The 22,353-nt window shown below is 37.9% G+C and overlaps 1 protein-coding gene across 2 annotated transcripts in view; it reads left to right on the top strand.

The window, feature by feature from the left end:
* The window catches only part of LOC117411849 (prickle-like protein 2), a 74,585-nt gene that overhangs the window by 28,947 nt on the left and 23,285 nt on the right, over window positions 1-22,353 (top strand). Inside the window, exon 1 of one of the 2 annotated variants that reach the window (XM_058988592.1) lies at window positions 9,931-10,282. The exons of the other annotated variant lie outside the window; for it this stretch is intronic. The gene's annotated coding sequence lies outside the window, so the exon portion shown is untranslated. Of the gene's footprint in view, window positions 1-9,930; window positions 10,283-22,353 lie in introns of those variants that run through there. 2 annotated transcript variants of the gene reach the window in all.

Here is a 22,353-nt window from a genome sequence, read left to right as displayed (position 1 = left end):
TTTTCTGGAGATGAGCCATACCAGTTGAAAAAAATTAAATAAAGGAAAAGGAAAAAGCGTGGGCTACATTTTCCAGAATTTCAAGCAATAGCTGCTCCTTCTTATTTTTATTTTTTCATACCCATGGGGATCATTATGGGAAATTAAGATGATGGGCTGTTGATCACAAGAGGCCACGTAGTGACCTGGGGATCTCAAAGCTACTCCCGGTCACTGTGAACTGGAATCGCAGAAGTATGATGATTATCCACTAGCATAGATGGGGGACATCTATAAGAACAAAAAAAAAAAAAATCTCCCAAGTATAAGTGAATCCCCAGTTGCACAGTCCCTCTGATTTCTCGCAGCACTGCCTTCTAGCTTATTTAAAATCACTCATTCATTGTGCCTGTTCCGACAGCTAACTTAGCGCACATGGACACACGCAAGAAGCTCTGAAGCTGCACTCACCAGGGAGAAGATTGTCAGAGATTGTTTTTTAATTGAAGGAACACTTTGATAAGTGTGCTGTCTTGGATGCGGTGATGAGGCTAGTTTGCAAGTTTCCACAATTAAAGAACTACATCATTGGAGCTTACTCTGTTTCCAACAATCTTGATGTAAAGTCTATATAAGATGGGAATTTTGCCAATAAGCAACAGGCAAAAATGAAATATTTACTGTGAGGGGGTTGTTACACAAGGAACTGCCATAGGGTATATGTGCAGAAATGAACTTATATTTACATTTATTTTTACATATGTATCAAATCCTTTTACTTATTTTTCCTACTTCAGAGGTGATTTCAACAACCTTTATTCCAGCAGGATAAGCCCCATCTTGTTTACAGTGCTGGGGAAACACCTTGGATTTCAAGAACCACCTATTTGTGGTTATCCTGGGATCCCCCCTGTAAAATAAGTGGTTGCTGCTTGGTGCAAATGCTTAGAGCACGCCCTCCTGTAAACTGAGAGTGTGCTTTTACTTTAACCTGCTGTTGGAATAGTTATGCCTAGGGTGGTAATATCATCTGAAACTCTATAATGTATTCAGTGATACGCATCACATGAACTTTGTTTTTCGAGAGTAAAATTTGACATTAGTGTTTGAATTTGAACCGCCACGTGCAGTTTAAACTCCTCGTACTGTAAATGATTCAGTCTAGCTTGAAGAATAATTATTACCCAACAGAAAGAACATTGAAAAGGGGGATTGTCTGTGCCCATGTATGCAGTATTCTTCATTCAGTTTCAGCGAGCAAATTCCAGTTACCATTATTTCCCTAAAACTAAAAAAAAAACCCTGATAGAACAGCAATAGCCAGGTTACATGTGTTGCTAACTACCTTAGAAGACTCTTTCAGTATATTGCAAATTAGTATTGTATGTGTGGGTGTGTGTCCCAAAGTATATGCTATAGGAAGAAACCTATTTTGTTCATGCTTTAAAGCACCCAGGTCAGTATTATTTTACTATATATATATATATATATATATATATATATATATATATCTTTTTTTTTTAATAAAGGGTTGGCTTGTGCTTGCTGTTAAGGTGACTGCATCTGAGCACCTGATATATGACATCTGCTAGTGTGGAATTGAATTTGTTTTGTGCCTTCAGTCCCAAGTGGCAAATGTTAATTTAGCTAGAGTATTTTATCTGCAGTGTGCAGAGGCAGTGAGCAGCAAGACATGAGCCTTCAGAAGGAAGAGTGCCCTGATCAGGGATCTAAAACCAGTCAGGAGGAACTACAGGGAAAGCTGACACTGGGTTCATGAAGTTTGTACATAACTGGGGGGACGGTTATTGCTCATTTCCATCCTATTGATATTTGACTCAATAACAGGCACTCGCACAGCATCCACATGCTTGAGGGGATGCATTGCTTCTTTGATTTCCATGCATATAAATCCCCTATGTGTTTGTGCCTGGCAGGGATGTCAGAATAAGTATAGACCTATTTAATTGCAATATCAGGTTTTAAATAATGTATTGCCCCTCATGTTAAATTTGTACTTATATTTTACCTCCATAAACCTATTAAAGCTACATGTTGATGCCAAATGGGTGTGTGTATATATATATATATATATATATATATATATATATATATATATATATGTAGAAAATGTATGTAAAATCAAAAATCCTTAATGTAACAATCTATATCTTCCTTTCTGCTAGCGGATTTCATGTTCTGGTCATTTAAAATCTACATGATTCCATCCTCTGTGAATTTGGTCTTATCCCCACTTTCTTGTTTACATTACAGTAGGTACTAACATTTAGGCCCATACTAAAGTATAAACAGGAAAAGGGTGCAATAGATATATTTACCTGCATAGTAGGAATATTACGTTTTTGTACATGTGTGCAGTTCAATTAAATTGACCACCTACAACACACTTCTCATACTCTTTCCCCCAGAGTAATTAAAATCTGATAACTGAAAATTGCCATTGTAAAATAATTTTCTGATCCCAGGTGATTCCAATTAAGTGGATTTGACTGCTCAACATTACTGCAATATCACATCAGCTTTTTAATTACTTAACATTTGGCTGAATCAAATCATTATCAAGACCCCCTGGTCTCAGGGTTGGTAATTGGCTGATTATTGCCACAAGTCTACCTCGTAAGACGAGTTTTTATAGAGAAGCATGCACAAAAGGCTATTGAATTTCTATGGGTTTGCATGTGCTGTTTTAATGTTCTTAGCCCAACAATGTAGCTGTTAAAGTATCAAATGACTTCCTCATTATTAATCAGCAATCAATGCACTTCATTCATAATGCCTAAAAGACTTAACCAACCAGTCTGAGCGGCTAGTCAATGACAGTGTTGCAGGAACAGCTACAGTTTGACAACCCATTGATTAATGTTTTATCACTGCTCTTTTTTTCTGTTTCTTAACAGGAGTCATCACTAATTGTAAACTCTTACATTTCACTGCTGTTAAAGGTGCAATTGGAAAAAGTGTCTTTGAGATGTCAGTATCTTCTTGTCTTATCACTGAGAAAGCGTTTTGTCTAAGGAAGTATTGTTTTAGTGGTCATTGGAAACAGATCAATATTGAAGAGAGAGCAGCAGGACTGTTGGCCAGTATGCAACCTTTCAATAGTCGTAATATCCAGTGATTGATTGTGTCACGGGATGAGGTGTCCAGTGGGAGACTCAGCCCAGGAGCTCTCTGGGTATAAAACCTGTCTGGAAAAGAAAGCATTTATCTACTGTGGCTAGGTTTGTGTGTGTCTTGGACACTTGAATGATCCCAGATGGGATTGTACTTCTGACAAAAGAAAAGCAATTTTGGGAGAACTTCTCAATTACCATGGTCCAATTACTTGGAAGGTCTTTGTCCATGCAGGACGGTTAAAGGAAATGGGTACTTTTGCAAGAGGTATAATATCCATGTCAGGCACTTGCATGTACTGTACATGTTCACAGATCTTCCTTGATAAAACGCAGTGCGGTGCCACATATATTAGCCGGCTTCCAAGGATTTATGGTGTACCAGAAAGCAACCCACACAGATCACTATTTCTGCTTTAATTTCATCAGCGCTGTCTGTGAAAATCCAGGGGGCATTCGTTCTGCTCAGCAGAGTGTAGTGTCAGTTTCTGAGCAGCTAAATACATTGGTATTTTATTCAGTGCGATACTGTTTTTCATTTCTATACCTCTGCTTGTTTTATACAACTAATCTGTAATGTGACAGCTTGTCAAGAAACTAATGCATACAAATATACACCAAACATGGTCTCTTCCTCCTAATGCCCCTATGTTAAAACACCTTTGTTCTGATGCATTTCTCACTGACTCAGAATTGATTACAGCTTATAACTGAAGTTCCACAAAATATATATATATAGACTTTTGCAATATAATTATGTAGTTTCTTTTTGATTGACATGATGTTAAATAAAATATCTAAATTATATTCATACATTTTTTAAAGTTTTTTTTTTAATTATGTCTCAATCCTAAAATGATAGGTGATGCAAAACTATTGGCTATAGCTGTGTGTGTGTGTGTGTGTGTGTGTGTGTTTGATGCATCTGGATTGCGCTCATGAAGCATATAGCTTTGAGAGGCAGTTAAGCTTTGAGAGCATCGATGCATTTGTTCACATGCAAAATTAAAGCCTTCATAAAGGCAGTAATGTTTCTCTTATAAATGGACTTTAAGGCAAGACAACAAACTGCTCCTGCCTCGGAGGCTTAATACAGGACAATAATCATCATCTCTTTATAACAAGATCATGGCAGCAGCTGTATGTCGGCTAGCTAGTGCAGTAACGAGCCAACAAACAATGAAAAAATAGCAACTATTGATTTGGAGAGATGATCTGAATATGCCAAAGAAAATACTATACAGTTTATAATTAAACACGTTAAAGAATATAGAACTAGCTTTTTTATGTATCTTGAGGGTAAAGAAATATAAAAAAGCAAGCTTAAACAGTACTGGTATCCATTACTGAATCAGTCTAATGTGAATTCCACACTTGGCAGAGTACTAAGCAGAAGCGTTTCATTTTGCAACAGGCTTATATTTTTGAAAAGGAGTCTTTTTAAAGCTCTATTGAGATGACAAAGACATTCTTTTGCATTCATGGCGGTGATACTATTCTTAATTTTCCTTGTACACTTCTCCCTTCTGTACATCTTACAGACACTTTCAATAGCACAGACCCTGCCAAGAGCCTCAGGCGTGAACAGTTTTTTTTCCTTGGCTCGGGGTCAAGTATGGTCTCTGCAGGCCATGGCTTCCCACTCTGAAGCAGGAAATCTTTCCCCAATAACAGGCCTATGAACTGACAATCACATTCGGACTCATTATGGGGAAATAATTCATGATTTTGCAAACCATGCTTTGAAACATTATGTGGTAGTTTATGTAGCTCATTGTAGGATTGTGGATCATTTAGTGATTGGAATGAATTTCCCTCAATGTTCTTCACCAGGCTTTACTTAAGAATAGTTTGTCTTGTGTTACAAAATGTAAAATCTTACACATAACTTTATACACTGTCTAGACAAGGTTTAGAGGGCGGCATTTTCCTTTCAATCCAGCAGTAAAGCAGATAATATGACAGATAAGATTTAGTTGTTTTTACTGAACACTTAATTGGTGTTCAGAAAAAAAAAAAAAATGATTTCCTCAACAGCCTTCAATATAATGGCTTTAATATTTGAAGAAAAAAAAAAACAAAACTTTTTTTAATCGGTAGGTCTGTCTGATACTGTATGTGTAATACTTATTTATAAAATTATACAATTCATATTAAAGAGCTGACTTTCAGACTACAAAAGAGATAAAATAAACAATGTATCTTTTTAACAGCCTGTTATTTAATCCTGCAGCTACACATTTTGTATAGTAATAGTAATGCTGCAAGACCAGAAGTGTCCACACAGCTGCCATGCTTTCATCTCCACAGGAGCGAACACCACAGCTCTCACGTGATTGATTTCTCCATCTAGTGATTAAGTGGAATCGGCCTCCTTTGGATGTTGGTATTGGTGGTAGTGTTGGGTATGGATTTAAACACTGACACTGCTTTTTTAAAACAAGAGCATTTTGTGGTTCTTTACAGTTATTCCACCATAAACATCTAACTAAATTTAAAATGTACATGTTGTTATTATTATTATTATTTATTTCTTAGCTGACGCCCTTATCCAGGGCGACTTACAATTGTTACAAGATATCACATTATCCTAACACTACACATGTGAAGGTTATACATGTTTAGTGTGCTTGGTGGTGCAGTGGGTTAAGGTACAGCAATATGCTTGTTTTTATGAACAAAAATATAATTGTTTTAATATTAAGTTTTACAGCCCTGACCTTGTATTTTACCATTCGTTAGGATGTTAGGATTAACTGAAGAATGTACTGATGACAGACATACATGCTTAAAAATAGAAAAGTACATTACACCTAATTAATCATTGCCAATTCTGGAAACTGTATTAAAACATCTAAGTTATGTGAGCAGTGGAAGAGTAATAGCCTTGTATGTATAGTTCCATTTTTGACGTCTTCTGGGCAAAGAGCCACAATCTGGACCCTGTGGGTTTCTCCTTCATTCATGTCCGCAAACCTCTCGAACATGGACTAGCTGGCTGTCGTAGTATTACCTTCCATAAAGCCCAAAACTGGGATGAAAGAAATTTGCCAAATATTGTTGAAAAGCATGTTCAGAGGGCATTAAAACAGTGTGTGGGTTTGCGCACATTTGGACATTTCATACTATGAAATGTTATGCCTGGCACAGGGATGTTGAATTTTAACAGTAAACTGTTTATTAACAAAGCCATGGGATTTTACAAGCTGTTCGTTTTGGCATCAGGTTCACCATTTCATTAAGGGGTACAGTATTAATAGACCGAATGCTTCACTTTAGTCAAGGTAGGCTGAGCTTGTTAAAGCACTGAAGGTTTAAACCATGCTTTTTATTCGCTGTATATTCATTAAGGAAATTAATGAATTAATGATGGATTATATTTCATTTTGAAATAACTACTTGCATATTTGTTTGTTATCCCCAAACACTGGTTTAGCTCTTCTTTCTTGAAATTACAGAAAGCCTTGATTTAATCAATCCCTATTGAAAGCACACTTTATATATATATATATATATATTGTGACAAAGCACAACTCACTCGGGTTCGTGCCCCTTTAAAAATACGACCCAGCACACAGAAATGGATTTTCTTGCGCGGTTGCACTAATTTTTTAATAAACACAAAAAAATCAAACAAAATACACAAAATAAACACCTAACTCCTCTTGGAGCACTAACTCAACTCTCAGGAACACCCTTCCTAACACGGGACAGCTAAGCTGTTTTCCCGTCCTTACAAAAACACACTGGTGTCACACCGCACTTACTTCTTCTCTGGCTACTCGGAGACAGAGCACCTCTCCTGCCTCCTTCTACTCAGCAGCCCCGAGCAGACTGCTTGCACTCCTTTTAAACTCCCGCACCTGGGCTTAATTTCTAATAACGCCCAGGTGCGGAAGACAATTAACAATAAAACAATTAAAGCAAACAATTGAAACAATAAAGCAATACAAAACGGTGCATACCCACATGTTTTTTCCTTGCAGGGAGGTTTTAACCCCCTCCCTGCCGTCTCTCACAACCCGCTATATTACATATCCCCCCCCTTGTCTTTCCAAGACACCGGCCATGAGACGGCCACCTCCTCCCCTAAAACACAACCACCCACCCTCGAGTCCATAAATGTCAATTTTCGCCCTCCTCCACGGGCGAACTCGAGGGTGGATCGGTCCACGTCCTGGGTCAGCCAGGTAGGGACCGCGCACCAGCGACGAGGGACCCCACCGGTTCGTCAGGGGCGACCGGCACGACAACCGGGGCACTGGAGGCTGCAGTAGCGGGCAGAGGTCTGCAGCTGGGACCCAGTGCAGCGACGTCCGGTCAGCAAGGGGGAGCGACGTAGCGACCAGGGGGAGCGTACGCGACGTCTGGGAGCAGCACAGCGACGTCTTAATGTCCGGGAGGAGCGGAGCAGGGGACCAGGTGGAGAACTGTGCCCGATCCTGCCGACTCCTGGGCTCCAGGTCAAGTGAAGGGAGGTCCAGGCTAACCGACAGGGTGTCCAGGAGCAAGGGGTGAGGGACTGGACGCAGCGACACCGGACTGGACCGTAGGGGTGGTGGTCGGGGCTGTGGTGGAGGTACGCTCGACACCTCCTCCCTAGGCTCCGGAAGCGGCAGCTCCTCCCCTCTGGGCTCTGGCAGCGGCAGCTCCTCCCCTCTGGGCTCTGGCAGCGGCAGCTCCTCCCCTCTGGGCTCTGGCAGCGGCAGCTCCTCCCCTCTGGGCTCCGGCAGCGGCAGCTCCTCCCCTCTGGGCTCCGGCAGCGGCAGCTCCTCCCCTCTGGGCTCTGGCAGCGGCAGCTCCTCCCCTCTGGGTTCTGGCAGCGGCAGCTCCTCCCCTCTGGGCTCTGGCAGCGGCAGCTCCTCCCCTCTGGGCTCTGGCAGCGGCAGCTCCTCCCCTTCTGGCACTCGGGACGGCTGCTCTACCTCCCATTTCTGGAGCAGCCGGTCCAGCTCTGTAGGCTCTGGCTCCGGTAGCCCTAGCTCCACTCTCCACTTCTTGTTTTGCTCTTCCTGAGCAGCTGTATTTCTTTTGATCTTCTCGATCAGTTCTTGAAAATCCATTTTTCTGGGTCTTAGGGGCGCCCACACTTTCTGCCACCAAATGTAAACGATCCTCACTCACTTGGGTTCGTTGCCCCTTTAAGAATCGACCCGGGACTCAGAAATGGCGTTTTGAAGCGCTGACGCGCTATATTTTAATGAACACAAAAATACAACAAACACACACAAAATAAACACCTAACTCCTCTTGGAGCACTAACTCAACTCTCAGGAACACCCTTCCTAACACGGGACAGCTAAGCTGTTTTCCCGTCCTTACAAAAACACACTGGTGTCACACCGCACTTACTTCTTCTCTGGCTACTCGGAGACAGAGCACCTCTCCTGCCTCCTTCTACTCAGCAGCCCCGAGCAGACTGCTTGCACTCCTTTTAAACTCCCGCACCTGGGCTTAATTTCTAATAACGCCCAGGTGCGGAAGACAATTAACAATAAAACAATTAAAGCAAACAATTGAAACAATAAAGCAATACAAAACGGTGCATACCCACATGTTTTTTCCTTGCAGGGAGGTTTTAACCCCCTCCCTGCCGTCTCTCACAACCCGCTATATTACAATATATATATATATATATATAGGGTTTGTTGAGGTTCTCTGTAGTGGTGATTTCTCATGATTCAGTAATTCACAAATTTGGTTTATTCACTGTTGGCCAAGTTGCCATACTTTAGTGAGAACTGAACTTTTCACTAATTCACTGCCTTTATCCTTTATAGTGAAATGATGAGGGGAGTACATTGTGAAAAAATGCTTAAGTAAAATAATGCTTCACAATTCCCCAACCTAACAGTCGAATTTGAGAAATTAGTTTATGACTAATGATAAAGACTGATGGAGAGCTCAATTGCCAAGGTCAAACGATTAAGTTTAACCCTAAAGACTTAAGTTTACATACATTTGGAAACGAATATGCGTAACTTATTTGGACTCCATTTAACCTTCTTTAAAAGCAAAGTTACTTTTTATTAACTTTATGTAAAACCTTTCTTACCAGGGCAATCACAATGAGGCATTTACAGTTTAACTTTGCTGTCTCCTGGGCATCAATGCACTGTCTTTTATGACTTACAGCACCCAGATTTTACTGTAGGGTTTGTTATACTTTTAACATTTCCTGTTGGACAAAAACATCTTAAGAGTTAAAATGTTAGGTTCATGCATAGAAAGTCTGTAAAAGGTCAGTTTGGGGACCACACACTTTTTGAGTTGAAGTTACAAAGACCAGGTTTTACATGCATCATTCTATTTCCTAACCATTAACACGAAAAACTATGTACACACACAAAAAGCTCTTTTGACAATGATGTTGCATGGTACTTTGTATCACAGTACTGAAGAGGTTAAATGTAATGAGAACCATTTGAAAGCTACAGTATATTTACTTGGAAAGTGCAAGCATGAGTAATTTATGAATCGCGTCTGCGTGCTAGATATTTAGATTACTTCATAGACTCCCACCTTTCCAGTCAAAAATAAATAAATGCACAAGCTTGCGAGTTTGCAGAAACAGTCCTGTTCTGTTTGTTGCACTTTATTTTTTTTTCCTCTAGTTTATCCAAAACCAGGTCTTGTTTTTGTTGCTGCTTCTCCCCCACTTATTCCAGAGCTCTGGCACTGCAGACTCTTACGATATTAATCTAAGTCTGATTGCTGGTCTGGGATTGGATAATGGCTGGTGACTCACTCCAATAGGCTAGAGGTTAGGTGGGTGTCACTTTTTCATGTGCTGGAGGAAGCCTAAGCAGCTCCCAACCAAGTGAACTAACCTGCATTCCTTATACTCTCAGCACCTCTGAATGGTAAAACCACTCCACATGGCTGTGGATCAGCAGCAAACACAGTCAGCAGTCTAGATTAGAATGCTTCTCCACCTCTTGCTGAGTACCCTGGAGGGCCTCAAAGCTTTTTTTTCCATCTTCTTTTTTTTTTTTTTTCCAGGAACCAGATTTTTCTCATTAAGAGGACATTGAAAGTGGTGTTCAGTTTTTTGCTGCAGTGATTTATTTTAAAAAAAAATTTATTGCGTGTGTTTGTTTTTTTTTGCCGAGGTTTTATTTTCCGATCCTATTCTATTTAATACCTGAATTTGGTGGAGAGAAAAAAAGGTAAGTACAGTATATAAATATGTGATTCTGTGAAACTGTACATCTGTTCACTAGATTAGAGGACTGAAATCTAAGTGAATGTCTTGATTTTGAGGGATCTCGTACACTAAGCTCTCATCTCTCTTTTGGTAATGTGACCGTCCTTTTCTAAATATGTTACTAATGGAATCAAAGCTTATAAATGAATGGTTTAGATTCCTGTGCAAAAAGGTACCTATACAAGTTTGAATGTCCTGTGCTGCCAGCAGCAACGCGTGGCAGGCAAATATTAGAGCACAAATCTGGAATGATTTTTATGATTGTTATTCAAGCGCCTCTTAACTTCTTTCACGTAAGTAAACACTATCTCCAATGAAAAGCTGCTTTGCCTGTGGGAGTCTGTTGCTTATCTTCAGCTCTTGAAAAAAGGAGTAGTTGATGTCATTTCAGCTGTTGTTGGGATTTGAGTGGACTGACAGGATGCAAATCTGGAACCATTTGACAGCTGGTTGTTCAGCATACCTTTTATTTTATTTTTAACTCTTGAACTCTTTTTTACTGGTCTTTTGTTCAAGCACAGTTTTTTTGTTAGCTTTTGTGTGCTTGATCTAGGATATGTCAAGATTAGCACTCGAAATGATTACACTGTTGTGATGTAGTGATTTTGTACCAGCTCTGACATTTTAGTTAATTCTAATTTTTATTTGTATTTATTTATTCTTTTGACGGGTATGAAGCACAGTTCTGATTTACCAAACGTATTGTGATCTTCTTTAAAGACAAACAGTAGATACAAGTGAATATTTCTGTTGAGTGGGCGGTCCCAGCAAAGCATCATTCTGCTCCAACTTATTCGCCCTTTTTTACTTGTTTTTCTGTTTTTTTACATCAACGCCATGGTAGAGAGAAGATAAATTCTTCATTCTCAATAATATACGTATGTGTGTGTTTTTTCCCCAGTTCCTATAATAGATTATTTGTAAAGAAACCATAGTGTAATACATATTTTTTCATCCCTTTTATCATAACAACGTTGTGCATCACACTGCCTTAACGTATTCCTGGATCCTATCCATTAGAATTTGTATGACCCTTGGCTTTTAACCTGGTGGTCAAATTTCCAGGAGCTTTCCACTGTATCAGTGGATCTCAATACAGTTGATCCCTGCCTGGAAACAGTGACTACCACCGGGAGAGTCATGGGGCTGGAGTAACTGCTGCTGTGACTACTCAGGGATGGGATTGAAGGACTTAACTAGCTAAAGCAAGTGGCCCCTGCTTTCAGTCCCTCCCTTCAAGAGGAAAAGCTGAATACCCTGTCATCACCATGCTTCCAGCCCTACATGTCTCACAAATATTTCGGAACCTACGATTGTTGTGCCCTGACCTTTCAACCTTGGATACAGAACTATTTTGATTTAAATAAGCTCCAGACATTTAACCTCAAGTATTCCGGTTATTTCTTTAATGCTGAGATATTCAGGGAACTCTTTCTGCAGCTGTTGTCAGTTTACTGTATTTAACTGTGCTGGTTGTGTTTGTTTAATTTTATATATATATATATATATATATATATATATATATATATATATATATATATATATATATATATATATATATATATATATATTTTAGTTATATATATATTTATATATATATATAGTTATATATATATATATATATTTATTGTTAGTGTAATCTATTGGAGGGTCTGTAGGATGGATCCTTACTCACGTTTTAATGAAAACAAATTACCATGAATCCACATAGTCAAGGCCCTTGGGCAACAGTTCTTTTTAATGCTTTTGAGCTGTTTTGTTCCATGTGAAAATGATAAAAAATAATGTTCTGCCTTGCCCATTCCACATTCAGTACATCAAACAGTTTTGAAATTCATAAACAGCCTGTTTCAATTGACCGAGTTTTAAAAAGTGAAGCGTTTTATATATTGTTTTTAACAAAGCCCTCAGGAAGATCTCTAACCTACATGGTCTGCACCGCCTCAATTTTTCCTTAGATTTTCATGTCCCTCCCTGCGTAAGAACTTTAATTCCAGCATTATGTCACAACATTTTAAATTATTTTATTTCAATCCAAAAGCAGCACTTCCAAAACTGACTCTTGGGACTTGGCTGTTCCATTATAGCACAGTACTTTTCAAAATGCTTTTTAATCCACCTATTCTGATTTCTGGGTAAAACCAAGCATGGCAATTCAAAAAGTATGTCTATGCACTTTAATCATGGTATTGCTATCCTGGTTACAAGTGCATCTTGTTTGTATCATGAACAGTTCACTCCAAGGCCCCATAAAATATACTAGAAATGCAAAAAAAAAAAAGTTGGAGGAAGCCCAGTTTTATTAGGGTAAAGACAGCCTGAAGTCAGGATAGGAGGAGTTAGAAGATCTTTGTCTTTCAGCTAATTAAAGCAAGTGTTGCACCATTAGGTTTTAACAGTGGGTTGTGTTAATTGGGTTTAATTTCACCCTTAGTTACTGTTTGTTGACTAGCTTGGTGTGTTTGTTGATAGCAAAGTTCGCTAGGTACATAAGAGCAGATGTTTTAGTCCTGGGAGTACTGGATTAAGGTAGTATAATTTTAAATAACAAATGGCTGTGATATAAGCACTAACCAGTCTCTATTTGTTAATCTTATGGGGATGTGTGTTTTATAAGGCTTTATGCAGATTGTAATGATTAAAATAGTTCATGTGTGCACTGAGGGTTTTTCATATACATTTGTACAATCTATTTAATTTGCAAGCTTGTATCAGTGCAGTGTGACTGTCTTGTAAAGCTGTGTAAGGGTATTATTGTTTGTTTAAGGATTATAAAGATAGATACTCTAGAGAGTGGTTAACACTGAGCAGTATTCTTTCGGGCATCAAAATGCTTTAAACTAGATGGTCACATTTTTATTAAAAAAAAACAAAAAAAAACTCTAAATCCCATAAAGTATAGTAACTGCATATGCACCCAATGCAAATGGTCTAATTGAGGAGAGCATTTTTGCTGTTAATTGGTATTATTTCAAACCTTATTTAGTAAAATAACTTTCAGCTAAGATATCATTTCCAGCAAGGTCATTTGGACTCCTGTGGGCTTCATCACTTAATGTCTGTGATCCGGGATCCAGCTGAGCAGCCAATTTTGCGCCCCAGGTCATGTGACCCCTTCAGGCACTGGGAATTCCAGTGGAGTATCCTACAGCTTCAGCTGCAGGCTTCATGCTATGCAGATTTCATGATGTGCTTGAGGAAACAGACTCACAGAGCCATGAATGTCAAGCTATTAGCCTTCGATGATTACTCTGTTTAATTTGGATTTACAGGCGTTCATGGATCAGGTGAAGCTTTCAAGGTCCAACGTGCAGGTTGGCAGGAGGTGAGACAATTCGAAAGTGTTTTTACCCGGTTGTGTGGTACTGAAATTTAATTATAGGGGAGGGGGACAGTGGGAGATGGGAGGGTTAGAGAGTCTTTTTAAACAAAAAACTAAAAAAAAAACTTTTAACTATTCAAAAATATATTGATATAACAATATATAGCCAACATATTGGGCAAATAATCTATCTTTATATGATAATGATTGTAAACATCACAGATTGAACAAGCCAAACGGTGTATATCTGCCACTACCAAACTGGTAAATGCTTAAAATCTTTTCGTTTTTATAGAGGCTTTTTTAAAATGTACCAAATATTTATTTATTTTTATGTCTTTTAGCATTTAGGGCTTGAATTAGTTAATTGCACACGATTATCATAGTTTTTGTTGTTTAGTACTTTTTTAAAGGCTGTCATAAGGATAGGAATCCAATAGTTAAAATGGAATCCTAGGGTTAGTTTCAAGCATTCTGATACCACCTAGTACTAAAACACATTGAAAACGGCCATTCTGTTCATGAAAGGAATAAGGCAGATCCTTAAAAGCCTTTATTTTCAGCTTGGGATACCTGACTATTGCTGTGGTGTTGCCGTTGAGATCAGTCTGATCCAGAGACATGCAGGGAGCTTCTGGATGTGCGTCTCGCACCGTGGGGTTATTGATTTCCCTCACGGTGGGGGTGGCAGGGAAATTGCTGCAGATCTTTTGGTACCAATCAAATATCTGGCTGGGTGATGGGGGAAAATACATTTTAGTTCACAGGGTCTGTGTGAAATTCAGTTGCATTCCTTGCAATAGTGTAAATTACCCTTGTTACATATTTGTGGTACAGTATGGGTGTGGGTGATTTAAGTGGTCTGTCTGAGGGAAGATACCATGAGATTGAAATCTCCCTAAATATGTCTTGGGGGGCATACACCGCTACAGACAAGAAAGTAGTGTTTGATGAACATGCTATTTGTTCATTGATTTCTATTGATAAGAAGATATATTTTTTGTAAACCGTGTTTCTTTCACGACCCTTTCAACCGATCTGGTTTTAGCATGCACACAGACTGTCACTTGTTTTGTTCCCCTCATTTTCTCCCTCTTCCCCCACCTCCCTCCCCCTCCAAGAAAGCTGATGCATGTCATTGATCATGGCTTCAGGTAGTATTGTATAAAAATATCATTTTCACGAAAGGATGCGATGCTGAAATGACAGTATGTCCTTTTAAAATGCTGCAGTCTGTAAAGCCACAATTGTAACAACACTTAGAAGCATTCATATTGATTAAAAGACAGCTAAAATGGATGGCTTTTTGTTTGCATTTTTTTTAAGCAAAAAAGAAAAAGAGAACGCGGGTTTCTAGAACATTTCACAGCTTTTCAGTTTGAAAACATTTTGTGCAGTATGTTTACATTCTTAAGATATATGTAAAAATGTTCAGAACAGACTGTTCTGTTCTGTTTAATCTCCTTATTGATACCATTATAAGTGTGTTGTGCATATTGTTGCCTACAGCTAGTCTTGCAGAGTTTTGATTATTTGTGTGCCATGCAGCTCCTGTCTTTACTAGGGGTTGTCTTTCATTTGCGTGCTCCTAAGCTTTTCTTACTCCTCTGGCACCCCTTCATGCAAAAAGCAACTTGAATAGTCAGGGACAGAAAACGACACATTGGTAAGAGTGGGTCTAGACAACTGGCTGCTTGTAAAACAATCGCAGCCTTTTGTTGAACATGTTCTTGAAGTGTGCCAGTGTGGTGAACCTTTGTGCCAACTCTGGGAAACACGCTATGCTGGAAAATAATTCATTGTGATAACAAATCTATATATTTTTGTGAGTGGAAAAATATTTCTTAAAAAATTGCTTTTTGTAGAGTCAGTCATTTATTTAACCCTATATTGAACTGTACCTTCACGGCTGGTCCCAGATTCTGTGTATTACCTGTTAACATTTGGCAGATATTTATAAGATGAGCTTGAACTCCCATATTATGATATTAAATCTTTCAGTAAACAATTAATTAAATCTGTTGGGCACTGAGTAAATGGACATTCCCTTTTAAATGATCTCTATAATTTTGATATTGCTGTTTGTTTTGGTCTCTTGCTGTGCAATAGTTGCAATAGAGACAATAAAAAAAGTTGGCAAGATATATCCATTCCAGAAATGTTCTCTACAGAATGTACTAAAAAGAAAAAAAATATATATTTACTGTGTGTGTAAAATAAAATATCACCAAGCTTGTTGTACTACACCGAGTGATGAAAATACAACAACTATGGAGTTTTTTAAGATTATTTACTTTGTACCTTCTATAATTTTTACACACTTGCATATCATTATTTTCATCATCATTTGTTTTTCTACTGCGTTCTATTTATTGTTATAGACTTTAATGTGAGCAGTAATGTTGCCTACAGACTAAACCATAGGGTAATTATCTCCTCAGAAAAAATAGCATGGCTAATTATAAGGTCTAAGTATAAGGTCTGTCGTTGTAGGTACAGTGCAAGGGACATCTATATAGTCTTTGTGGGAGCCATACCTGTCTATCAAATCAACTTACTCCCTGCTGAAAGAAAAACACAGCCGCACATGCGGCTTAAAATATTCTGTTGCCTTCCAAAATAAACTCTAGCCCTGCCCAGCTACAATATGTATTTAAGACTTTGCCTTGCAAGTATTTTAAAACTTGAAATGAATAAGGTTGATTCTCTGTAGCAAGCTTGCGTGTTTCTTTGACTATAGTCACATGTGCAATCATGTGATAAGATGTTTTATTAGTTTATTTTTAGTACCAAGGGAATTGACAGGCACTGAGTCTTTAAACTTAACTAGATGAAGTCTTCAAAGAAGAGTTCCTTTTGTTCAGAGGTCATTTGTGTGCCAGTCAGGCAAAACTATTATTGTAGTGTCATTGGAATTGCCCTGTAAGGATCTTTCCTCAAGGGAATGTTTCTTGACTTCTCTGTTGTACCATTTAACCATGCAAGCATATGTTTGCAATGCATTCAAAATATACTGTGTGGCAGCACAGCAAACAAATACAAAGTAAAGATGATTTACTGTACATTGAGACCTGAAAATGATTATTTCTGGTCTCTATTCAGTATCTGACATGGCTGGGAAAGTGCATTGACCCAATGTATACAGTAATAGCTAGAAAGTGTATTTGTTAGATTGTCTGTTTGTGTTACAGTACATGGACCTTCAGGGCCTCCAGTAGATTGAATCAGAAGTGGTGTGCATGTGTGAATATGACCTGCTTTTGTTTTTTGTTTTTTTAACCCTGGAAATGTCAGTCCTCCTTTGTCCTAATCATTCACTACTGTGGTACCATTGTACTTCCCCTGGCAACGTTATGTGCTACAGCCTCATATTGCAAAAAGGATATTTGTGCTGCAAACAACATCATCATGTGTTCAGTGATTTTTTTGACTAGGACTGACTCAATTCTTTACTGTTTTTGCAGAGAAGAGGGAGGAGGAACAACAGGCTGAATAAATGCCTGTTAAATTGGGGCATTCTTTAAAATGGTATAAATAGCAGTCTTAGTTCGTCAAGTGTAAATAGAGTTTAAGACGCCCATTGTGATGTTAAAATGCCTGCATCTTAGCAAAGCGATAAGAGGTCTTTCTATCCAAATGGATCATTTTCTGTTCTTGGTATTTAAAAACCTAATAACAAGTTCCTGGCTTTGAAGCAGGACAATGTCCTCAAACTTGTTACCTTTTAATTTAAATCTTCTTGTTGTCTCCATGGTGATTTCACAGCTTGATTCTCTTCCCCCATAGTTTTTCACAGTTACTGTGCTCGGTTCTCATGGCAATCGAGCATCAGTGGTGTCTGCCTGCTGCATGCTCTCTTTCAGCGCGGGGGTGGAATAATGATTAACGTCATCACGCCACAGTGCGCAGGTGTGATGTCATACCGGCTGCATTCAAACCTCTCGCAGCTCTTCAAAGGAGGCTGCGTAATTGAACGAGAAAAGGTGACTGCAATGCGTGTCCTTTTTTTTTTTTTTTTTAATGACTCTCTTGTTCTGAGGCTGAAGTCATTGCTCTGACCACATGCCAGCCCTCTCACTGCCTTGTGTCTGGATTGCCTCTTGGATTCCTTCCATTTAGTTGGTGGTGCTGTAGTTTATTGTAGGATTTTTACAGCCAAATGAACGTTGTCCAGAAGTGCTGAAGTAAAAGAATGTAAGCCAGAGTGCTTTCATGGGTTTAAATAAAAGGCACAGTATCTAGTAGGGAGTTAACCATCTCTGTTGAGATGAAAATTCAATACTGGAATGCTGTTTTAAAATTGGCAATTACAAACAGCGTTTATTATTCTCAGACATGAAATTATTTCAGACCAGCAGATTCTAAAAGCCAATAATCAGCATATGGAGTCCACTTGCAGTTTTTAGTCTGGAAAGATGTGCAGCATCCACTAAGTGTTTTTAAATATACTGTAATATGGCAGTTTTGGTTGTTTATATTCTCCTCCTGTCGTGAACCCAGTTACAGTATTTTTGAGCTCTGATGCACAGGTGATATTCAGCTATGTCAGTTAATACATTCTTCATTACATGGTATGTCTTAATGTACACAGCTTCCATGTGTAAACAATTATGGTTCCCTAAACTCCATAGCTTTAATCCTGCTGGGTATGAGTATTTCAGAAATAATGAAAGGGTGGCAGTAGCAGCTGTGTTAAATGTTTGCTTAGGTTTAAGATTTGCATCCATAATTGTATGTAATCAGTTTAAAGAAAATCCAACTCCACACCCCAATACACGTTAACGTGAGCATTCTGTATTTTATTAAAACCATAGTTGTGCTATTTTAGAAAGACATGGTTACCACAGTTGCAAGTTAAATGGTAAAAATATAAAGGAGGGACTAATTAGCATATTATGTTCATTCTATCAACATAGGCACAACACCTGTAGGTTTCTTTTAATCATATCAAATATAGCAATATCTAACTTTTAATTCAGTTTGGTATTTTACTTATAAGTGTATTAAACCATTATATACCACGTGTGTTTTTACATCCACAGGATTGTTGGTTTGCATGTAAATCATAACAAAAGTGACTAATTCTGCTAATTCTTTGAAGTGGAAAATAAATGGTTTACTGCATATATTCTGCAGTTTTCATATTTTACTATCCAGATCATACTTAAAGGCTTTGTATTCCTAAATAGGCAGTAAAATAAAGCTTGTTTGTTTTTTTTAAAGTTGAACTGGACAGCTCAGGATCTTCAAAGTTTGCACAAGTTTATGGCCAGAGAGGTGGGGTATTTCACCCCCCTTTTCTATATGCTAATTCACTGTTAGTGCAGTGAGGGGAATGAACTTGCACTGGGGGGATGTTCCCCTGCCTCTTATGGAAGCTGTTTACATTTTGAATGTGCTTATGTTGCAGGTCAAGGATAAAAAGTCTTTACTGACCTCAGCCATGTTAAAGACTAACCAATTTCAATTTTTTTCCTTAAAAATGTACATGCAGATAAGATTTTATGCCATATCTGTCATTATAGAAGAATTATTATTTATTTATTTATTTTTTCGGTAATGATAAAATCATGTAATATCACAGAATATGTTTGCTAAGACGCATCACTGCTAATCAGAGCTAATTTGGCAGATTTAATGGATAAATTGCTGTTGATGGAGGTAAAGAACCTGCAAATGTCAAGTCATTATTTTAATAGCTCATATATATATATATATACATACACACATCCTTTTTTAATGGCTTTGTGATTTAAAGATGGTCCAGTCATGCACTAGCAAGCAGCATTCAGACAATTAAAAGCTAACAGAAATTTTCTTTGACATTAATAATCAAATGTTATTTAAATATGTATAATGATCACGCTTATTGTTAAGGTCAATTATGCAGATTTTAATGCAGCATTTAGTCGTGTTTTTTTGTTTTGTTTTTTTAAAACCACGATCACTTAATGCAGCAGCTAAATGCAAATGATCAGTATCCTAAGCCAGGTTTCTAAAGGTCACATGAGCATGAAAGCCGAGCCGTGTCCTGTATTGACTGAAGCTGGAGATTTACTGAACCAGAAGGCTATTGCATTACTGGATGAAGATATACATCTTCAGTACATTGGCTTACCGTTTCATTGAGTTCACCTTTAGGCCCCTGTCTAAGTGTCTGATTAATTTGGGTTTTCAAGGATACTAGACTCTGACAGCTGAAGCACTGACCTCCCTGCTCTACTGTGGGGTGTTGCTCTGAGCATGATGCAGTCAGACATCTTTTGTACAATCGGTATCTGTATACTGCCTTAGAAGGCCTGCTAAATATTTGTAAGAGTTGTCAGCTGCCTGATTTAGTCAGGTTTATTCAACAGCCCAATCATCTTTTGGGAGGGGGAGATATCATTGCTTTTTATCGGCACATTGTTGCCTTTTTAAAGTGAGCCTGCGTGCCAATGAAATGTACAGTAACTGGTTCAGAGGAGTCAAGACAAGCAGAGATAACAATGCATGCATATTTCAACCACAAGCCATTTTTAAAATGAATTAACGTCAAGTGTTGAATCACTAGCCAGGAGGAAAGCAAAACTGGATGCAGAGTTTTATGTTGTTTAAAATGTTTCTGTGACAGTTTATTTTGGCTCACTTTCAAAATGAAAGTCTGTGATCTTCAGTTATGGTTTCCCTGTACGGGAATGTGGTGACAGTCTTTTTTCTTTCTTTTTCTGTGATGCGTGGCCCTCAGATGTGACAATAGAGACTCCTAAGGGAAATCAGTAATTGGGCTATTTAACAATGGAAGATTTTGTCTTTCATTAAAACCACCTTTTTATATATAGTAGAGCAATTTTATAAATCAAACATTTTGTTATAACAATTATGAGAATGAAACACAAAACGATGATGTTAAATTAATAAATTACAACATGGCAATAAGTAGCTTGGGTAATATCATATTGAAATAATACTTACTATAGTTAATGTTAAAAGTAATGCAGTTAATTTTAATATTAATCTTCACTTTTTGTTTTCCTTTAATTGAATTTATACATAACACAAACGCTAAATTACAGAAGTGTAATCAGATTGAATCATTTTATTGCACTCAGTCTCTATTATAAACCGATAGATTTGAGTTGAGCAATTTGAAAACCAAATGATTCAGAAATTTCCATATAATTTCCGCTAAGCAAAATGTGGCCAGAGACGCAGACACAAAAAAAAGGTTTCAGTATGTAGGTCATTTACAGAGTAATATTGCACTTTTGTGAGAATAAACTTGAAGTTGTATCCATTATTTATATATTTTTTTATTATTTTTGGGTCACAGACAAATAGAACTACAGAAAAGTACAGCAGGCGATCACTGGAGATAAACATGGTCTGACAACGTTCTGTTATAGAGTGTGTAAGGCTGAAATAGAAGTTTATTCCAACTCATAACACACCCTTTATATTTTTTATGGGAAAAATATATTTAATGACTTGACGTGGAATATAATGCAGTAGTCCAACCTTAAATAACCTTTCATGTTGCTAATTATACAGGAGATCGGGATTGTATGTTAATCTGCTTTCTTTAACACAGCTATAAACCTACTTCATTTCAGATCCAAACTGACAAGTCAATGAAGACAGAAGCTCACAATCATGTAGACTGTGTTAATTCCACAGAAAGAATCGCATTGCATAAGGTTAAGAATTAAGCATGGGTATTGTTGGTCCTTTTTTTATTTTTTCTGGAACAAAATATTACGATTTTTGATGTGTAATGCTGATAGCTTACATTGTTGTGTTTTGGAATTTCTTTGGTCATTGGTAAGTTTTAAAAACGTAATTTACAAAAGACAGAAGTGAATGCTGACATTTTTGCAACTCATATTTCAGCACTTTAAAACCCAACAAATTCCCTTGCAGGAGTCCAAGGTCTTTTTATACACTTGTCTTGTTTATAATTCAGTAAGCTGCTCATCCAAGGACGCAGCAAGGACTGAACAATTTATATATAATGAAGTTAACGGCACATTTCAATCTTTTTAAACGGAGTGCAAATGGTTGTCTATCTGTTCGGAAAGATTAACAATTTTATAGATCTCTGATTAGGTTAAATAAAAATAGCCCCTGGCACACTACCACTGTCCGGTGTGTAACAGAGATATTATACTGCGGTTATAAACCCTGAATGCTTTGAATGTTTTTAGCAGACTCGGCAGAACTAGAAGTGCTCGAAGGTGCTATTTTGTTTGGCTTGTTTTTACATACCCAGTCTGTTTCCATCGAAAAAAAAAACATCTTGGAACTGCTGCTGGCAGCATTTGAATTTGAGCTTTTAGTTTGTTGACACATAGAAATGTATTTAAATCGTGGTGTGTTGAACGACATGGTGTCCAAACAGAAAGGGTGTTTCACAGGGGTCCCTGTTGTATGCACCAATACAGAATCTAAACAATATCACTGTACAGATCATGATACAGTATGTGCCCAAGTAGAAAAGCTGTTCACAAATGGAACATGACATGGTTTAATGACAAAGATTTTGTTCACAGGTTTCTTGTGGGAGTGTGTCTTGCGAAATTAAACATGCAAATGCTTGGGGGATTTTTTTTTTTTAAGCCATTATTCAACCTAATTTATTTAAAAAGACTGTAGAATATATGTAATATGTTCTGAATAAACCATTCAAATTAGAAGAACGTGCATCCATCCTTCCTTGGTGACACACAAGATTA

Source organism: Acipenser ruthenus, chromosome 16, assembly GCF_902713425.1.
Source record: "Acipenser ruthenus chromosome 16, fAciRut3.2 maternal haplotype, whole genome shotgun sequence".
Taxonomy (NCBI): Eukaryota; Metazoa; Chordata; class Actinopteri; order Acipenseriformes; family Acipenseridae; genus Acipenser; species Acipenser ruthenus.
This window is presented reverse-complemented; position numbering and strand designations above follow the sequence as displayed.